This window comes from Lithobates pipiens, unplaced genomic scaffold (genome assembly GCF_037356315.1).
Source record: "Lithobates pipiens isolate NorthernLeopardFrog02 unplaced genomic scaffold, aLitPip1_a1.2 Scaffold_16, whole genome shotgun sequence".
NCBI lineage: Eukaryota > Metazoa > Chordata > Amphibia > Anura > Ranidae > Lithobates > Lithobates pipiens.
Genome location: NW_027507748.1, coordinates 537,013,706 through 537,021,228, shown reverse-complemented (window position 1 = coordinate 537,021,228; position 7,523 = coordinate 537,013,706). Strand labels below are relative to the sequence as shown.

The window sequence follows — 7,523 nt, the reverse complement described above, 5'->3', positions numbered from 1 at the left end:
CTGTACAAAGAATGCAATAAGAAATGTAATGGTGTAATCAGAGCGGCTAAGAACACGAAAGGCACATAGCGGAGGAGAGTAAGTAAAATCCCAAGAAATTCTTTAAGTACATAAATAGTAAAATAAGGAGGACAGATCATATTGGCCCCATAAAGAATGATGAAGGGATTCTGGTTACAAAGGATGGTGAAATGGCAAAGGTTTTGAATTTATTCTTCTCCTTAGTCATCTGGAGGGAAACAGGCAGCTTCAGTAACCAAAACTGCAATGTTTATCCTCATGACATGTTACAGGAAGCACCACCATGTTTAACAGAGGATAAAATCGGAAAAAGACTTGAAAAACGTAACATAAATAAGGCCTTGGGACCAGATGGCTTGCACCTGAGGGTCCTTAACCGCTTAAGGACCGCCTGCTGCACATATACGTCGGCAGAATAGCATGGCTGGGCACAAGCACGTACCTGTACGTTGCTCTTTAAGTGCCCAGCCGTGGGTCGGTAGCGCGCCGGCGGCGGTTACTGAAGCCCCCCATTTCCCTCCCGATGACTAAGGAGAAAAATGTATTCAAAACCTTTAAATATTAGATGGGCTCCCGCGCTTTATATGGAACTGGGGGGCAATACTCAGATTAGCTGGATGCTGCAAACACTTTCATGAGACACCTGCTCATGTATTTAGACAGTAGAGAAAAAAAGGGGAGTAGTGTTGCGCTTCCAAGGGAGATGGAGCACTCAGTCAGAACTCAAGGAGACTTATTTCGTCTAAGGGGAGTATAACTATCTTGGACAGCTTAGAACAACCCCAAAAAAATAAAACGAATACAAAAATGGAAATACCCAAACACAACGTGGAAAATGGTATAACCTCTAATTAAAGTGCTCCTATGCATTAAGCTGTGTATAAACAGTAAACATAAGATTGGATATCAAAGTGCTAAGTGCATCTTGTGCCTATAGAACACATTTAGTATCAAAAAGTGCTGAGTGCATATATAAAATAAAATTTCAACACACGCAATAATCTAATTGTGAAACAAATTTGCATAAAAAATGCTAAGTGTATATTATAAACACAAAGTAATTAGAACACCCACAATGGGTAAACTAAGTGAACACAGTCCAGTGAAAATCTAAGTATAAAGTGACTCCGTGCTTATAAAGTGCATAACGAATCTTCTTCTACACAGGTGAATCCACGTGTTAGTGTAGACACTGGGTAATTACCTCCCCGCTATATAAAATATAGTGTATAAGTAGCCTCCTCGAAGATACACCAGGAGTCGGGGGGGGAGGGGGAACTTCAGGGAACCACTCTCAGATCTCCGTCCATGTGAGTTCCATCAATATATTCCAGTATGGCTCAAAGAACAAATATAAGCGCAACCATAGTGTAGCAAGTTTAAAAACCGTCACTATTTTATATAAAGGTTAAAATACTCACAAACAAATGGGGTGAGTCAGGCAATGCTAGCAGCAAAAACAATTCAAGCGAACCGCTCAGGTGCAAGCGTCACTTCCGGTCTCCGTATCCTACGCGTTACGTCACTTCCTGTGACTTCAACTTCAATTCAAAACCTTTGCCATCGGGAGGGAAACGGGGGGCTTCAGTAACCAAAACTGCAATGTTTATCCTCATGACATATTACAGGAAGCACCACCATGTTTAACAGAGGATAAAATCAGAAACGGACTTGAAAAACGTAACATAAATAAGGCCTGGGGACCAGATGGCTTGCACCTGAGGGTCCTTAAGTAACTCAGTCAAGTAATTGCCAGATCGTTGTTCCTAATTTTTACGAACAGTCTACTGACTGGTATGGAACCAGCTGGTTGGAGAAAAGCCAATGTAGCAACAATCTTTAAAAGAGGACCAAGATATATCCCTAGGAATTACAGACCAGTTAGCCTAACATACCATATATGCAAGATCTTGGAAGGGATGATAAGGGAATATATACAAGATTTTAGCAATGAAAACTGTGTCATTAGCAGTAATCAGCATGGATTCATGAAAAATCGCTCTTGACAAACAAATCTACTAACCTTCTATGAGAAGGAGAGCTGCCATCTAGATAAAGGAAGGCCCGTAGACGTAGTGTATCTAGATTTTGCAAAGGCTATTGATACAGTTCCCCACAAACTTTTAATATACAAGCTAAGGTCTGTCGGCATGGACCAAAGGATGAGTACCTAGATCGAAAACTGGCTACAAGGGTGAGCTCAGAGGGTAGTGATAAATGGGATGTACTCGGAATGGTCCAATGTTGAAAGTGGGGTCCCTCAGGGTTCTGTCCTGGGACCAATCCTATTTAATTTATTCATAAATCACCTGGAGGATGGGATAAAAAGCTCAATCTCAGTATTTGCGGACAATACTAAGTTAAGCAGGGCAATAGCTTCTCCACAGGATGTGGAAACCTTGCAAGAAGATCTGAACAAATTGATGGGGTGGGCAACTACATGGCAAATGAGGTTTAACCACTTGCCACCCAGGCCAATTCTGACATTTCTCTCCTACGTGTAAAAATCATCATTTTTTTTGCTAGAAAATTACATAGAACCCCCAAACATTATATATATATATATGTTTTTTTAGCAAAGACCCTAGAGAATACAATGGCGGTTGGTTACAACTTTTTATCTCGCACGGCATTTGCACAGCAATTTTTCAAACGTGTTTTTTTGGGGGAAAGAAACAGTTTTGTGCTTTAAAAACGAACAAAAGCTGAGTAAATAGATACCTAACATGTCATGCTTCAAAATTGCAGACGCTCGTGGAATGGCGCCAAAGTTTGGTACTTAAAAATCCCCATAGGTGACGCTTGAATTTTTTTTACTGGTTACATGTTTTGAGTTACAGAGGAGGTCTAGGGACAAAATTATTGCTCTCGCTCCAACGTTCACGTCAATACCTCACATGTATGGTTTGATCACCGTTTTCATATGCAGGCGGGACTTACGTATGTATTTCGCTTCTGCATGCGAGCACACAGGGACAGGGGCGCTTTAAAATTATAATTTTTTTATTGTTAATTATACTTTTTTTTTATTTTGACACTTTTTTGAAAAAAAAATTTTTTGATCCCTTGTAATACGAATATGACATGACAGGTCCTCTTTACAGTGAGATATGGGGTCAGTAAGACCCCACATCTCATCATTAGGCTGAGAAGCCTGAAATAAAAAAATAAAAATAAACCGATCATGGCTTCCCAGCCAAAGCGGAGCCTTTTTTTGAATGCAGAGGCCGGGTTTGATGTCATAACATCGCGCCCGGCCTCTGACAATCATAGAGACTCCAACTACCGGGGCCGGCGGATCCTCTGTCCGACTCACCGATCGTATCGGTGAGTCGGTAGAAGCACCGGAGGGCGGCGGGAGTGGGCACGTCCCCTCCCGCCTCCCGTAAGATCGATCGAGCAGTGGAACAGCCGCTATGATCATTCTTATGGTGTAGGGAATCGCCGGCTGAAAACAGCAATATCTGAATGATGGCTGTAGCTACAGGCATCATTCAGATATAAGACAAGTATTTGGCGCAAATCAAAGATATTAGGTTCCCACTTAAAAAAAGTCTTTAAAATTACATATGATAGTGAGTGCAGGGAATGCACTACTTTGTCAAGTTCAAAAAAGGAAAATTAAATGTTCTTTAGTTCCTGAGGAGAGGGGGGGGGGAGAGGGATGGAGAGGGGGGATGGATCCGCATGCAGGGCTGCCACCTTCAAAGAGCTGAAACTCAAGCTCCTGGATTGCTGCAGATAAAGGAGAAAAAAAGAAGAAAAAAGAGAAAAAAGAGAGGCGCCCCTCTCTCTATTTTTTCTCCTTTATCTGCATCATTCAGATATCCCCACTCAAAGTCCATCATGTCATATGATGGCGGTTGGAGGTTAATGTGGACAATTTTTAAATAATACATTTAGGTGGCAAAAACATGAACGCAATCTACTCACTAGGGGGAGAACCTCTGGGGGAATCTAGGATGGAAAAGGACCTGGGGGCCCTAGTAGATGACAGGCTCAGCGACAGCATGCAATGCCAAGCTGCTGCAAGCAAAGCCAATAGAATATTGGCATGCATTAAAAAGGGAATTAACTCCAGAGCTAAAATGATAATTCTCCCACTCTACAAGACTCTGGTCTGGCCGCACATGGAGTATGCCATTCAGTTCTGGGCTCCAGTCCTCAGGAAGGATGTCCTGAGAGGAGAGAGTACAGAGAAGGGCAACAAAGCTAGTAAAGGGACTGAAGGATCTTAGTTATTATGAGGAAAGATTACAAGCACTGAACTTATTCTCTCTGGAGAAGAGAAGCTTAGGAGGGGATATGATTTCAATGTACAAATACAGTACTGGTAACCCCTCAATAGGGATAAAACTTTTAAAAAGACTCTATTCACGAAAAAATTTGAGAAAAAGTGATTTAACCGGAAACAGCGTAGAGGGTTCTTTATGGTAAGAGTGGTAAGAATGCGGAATTCTCTTCCACAAGCTGTGGTTTCAGCAGGGAGCATAGACAATTTAAAAAAAAACTATTAGATAGACACCTAAACGACCACAACATACAAGGATATACAATGTATTATACACATAAAAGCGCACACACAGGTTGGACTTGATGGACTTTTATCTTTTTTTAACCTCCCCTACTATGTAACTATGCGCAACTGAATGGTGGGAAATCGCCTGTATATTTGATGTATGAGTAACTTATGAATTTATCTTGCGAATTATGTTTATATGGTGATCTGTATTATCTACTTTGCATTCATTATACCAATCATGATCATTTGTATACATATATATATATATATATATATATATATATATATATATATATATATATATTATATATTTTATTATTATATTTTATATGCTGGTCTTCTTGATTATATATATATATATATACAGTTATACTAAAATGCATTGATATAACATGTTTTAAGATTATGGAATGCCTAATGTGATTGTGATAATAATTTTTTACTTTTGTTGCCAGCGGTTTAGACATTAATGGCTGTGTGTTGAGTTATTTTGAGGGGACAGCAAATTTACACTGTTATACAAGCTGTACACTCACTACTTTACATTGTAGCAAAGCGTAATTTCTTCAGTGTCGTCACATGAAAATATAGAATAAAATATTTAGAAAAATGTGAGGGGTGTACTCATCATCATTCGCAATGACACGCCTCGTTTAAAGTCGCACTACTTTTCTCTCTCTTTTTTTGTATAAATACTAGGGGTGGAGGCCTGCCATTGCTGGTTCTGTCAGGTCACATCTTTTTCTCATTTGCTTTGTTAAAGGTTTTACATAAATGAGTAAAAGATGATCATTGTAAGCAACCCTATCAGTGTTAAATGATCTGTCTCATCTCTGCAACTGCAAGAGAGAATTTCTGTTGAAAAACAACCGACTTACTGGCTGGATCACCAGATGAAAATAGTAGAAAGAAAGCCTAAAAAGGGAAACAAATACATTCATCACACCTGAGAACCGGTAAGCTGCAATATATTAATGGGTTTAATGCCACTTTAATGCTTATTTAGCAAATACTGGTCAGTAATTGTCTTTTGTTCTGTTGGAGCTGAAGATATTTGTAACTACTTCTTTTTGAACATATTATAGTTATTTATATGTAGACACTAAATGAAAAAATATCCATATTGCTGTTTGCAATATTGCTTATGTTATACAACAAGAACCTCTAGTAATAATAATATTTAGACTTTGGGGAACTTTGCTGTATTGATCTCGATAGAGTTATGACAAGTTATCACACAGCTATCATGTTTGTTCATCTTGGTTCTTGGTCATAAACCAATTAAGAGTTTAGAAACACCAGCAGGACACCGAGACATGGAAACACCCATGATCAAAACTTAGGTTTCAATTATGTTAATTATTAACTTATTGTAATGTGATGTATAGTTACAGAATAAATAATGCTGTCATGTTCTGGTAAAGTATATATATATACCCTGTCACGCACGCTGTCAGGAGTCAATCCACATTCACCTTCATTTCTGACTGATCGTCTGCATATAGCAATAAAGGAGTTATATATGGTCTATTGTTCCCGGGAATTTTCCCTGAAGGATGCTCACTTAAATGTGAGTATTTTATTTTCTGGAAGTTTAAGTGTAGGCTCCACTTACAACTCTGTTGCTAAGTTAGGGTAAAACACATATATTTTTAAACAGAAATCTGAATGGGGCCTGAACGTTTGTTGCTGCTAGGTGAAATTAACAATTTCATTTATTTCACTGTACAATAAAAAAAAAAATCTTTAAGCATAAGGGCCCAATATAGATAATACATATTTACAAAGTTGTTTAGCTCACAGCCACACATTAAAATATAAAAATGCCAGAACAATAAATATTTAATAAACCATCAACATGTCAATGAAATGGACTTCAAATATAATTACTGCTGATAGTTTGTAATTGATTAATTAGCAAAGTGACTTTTTTGGTGTGATTCAATATTGCATTTACATATGTTAAGCTGTTGGCTTTAACTGCTGACCACGCAACATAGGCACATGCCATAAAATGCTAGCATTGAAATTTGACATGCCGATTACAAATGTCATCTGATCAAGCTAGCTAACAGACCCTTAGGTCTTTCTGCACTCATGCCTATAATCAAGTCTGCCAGATGTTACATATCAAACTTAACTGGCATTGAACCCAAATAAATAAACAAATATTATATTCTGATTCTTATATACAGTTTTCATGTATGTAGTTAGATGTATGTAGCCTCAAAGACAATTTATGGCGTTAACAGTGGAAAAATTAGTGAAAGGACACGTTCTCTGACGTTATGTATAAGAAGGTTAGTTTAGACTTGACAGTGTATATTTTATTTTAATTAGAACCAGCTATGTTTACATTGCCATCACAATGAAATAACAAGTGACCATACATGGCAAGATAATGCAAATGATGTACCCAAGTGAAGCATCACTTACAGCTATCAGATTGCATATGGTTTATGTAGAGGGAGATAATTAATGCTTCTAATGGTTGGGAATGCTTGCTATTAAACAGATACATTTTCCAAGTGAATAAAAATCCATATGTAAGCAGGTGCCAATGTCCCTTTCTTTTTCTATGGAGAAAAGGCAATAAACTATTCGCTATATGTACACTGCATCCACAGGTGAGCTGAACAGGAAATAAAAAATTTGGAAATAAAAAATGCTTATAGCTTGTATGATAAACACACACCCAAGCCAGTGCTTTATGATCTATCATTCTCTCTAAAGCATTTGCCTGTCTGTGTCTGGCATAAGTATTATTTCTAAATTATATAGATGTACGGTAATCAAAATTTGCAAAATAGAATACCATGCTATTCTATAAATTACCTACCTACCATAAATTCTAAGTAATAGTAAATCAATAAAACAGATAATATCTCCACCAAAAATAAATGTATAACAGCGCATTTTTGATTTTTGTACATCAATACAATATATTCTAAATAAATAATATATTCTAAATAAATAAATA

At 37.8% G+C, this 7,523-nt stretch overlaps 1 protein-coding gene across 1 annotated transcript in view; it reads left to right on the top strand.

Moving 5' to 3' along the window:
- Positions 1–5,987: 5,987 nt before the first annotated feature.
- Positions 5,988–7,523, top strand: part of HTR2A (5-hydroxytryptamine receptor 2A) — a 187,493-nt gene continuing 185,957 nt past the window's right edge. The window contains exon 1 of the mRNA XM_077483254.1: positions 5,988–6,113. The gene's annotated coding sequence lies outside the window, so the exon portion shown is untranslated. The remainder of the gene's footprint in view (positions 6,114–7,523) is intronic.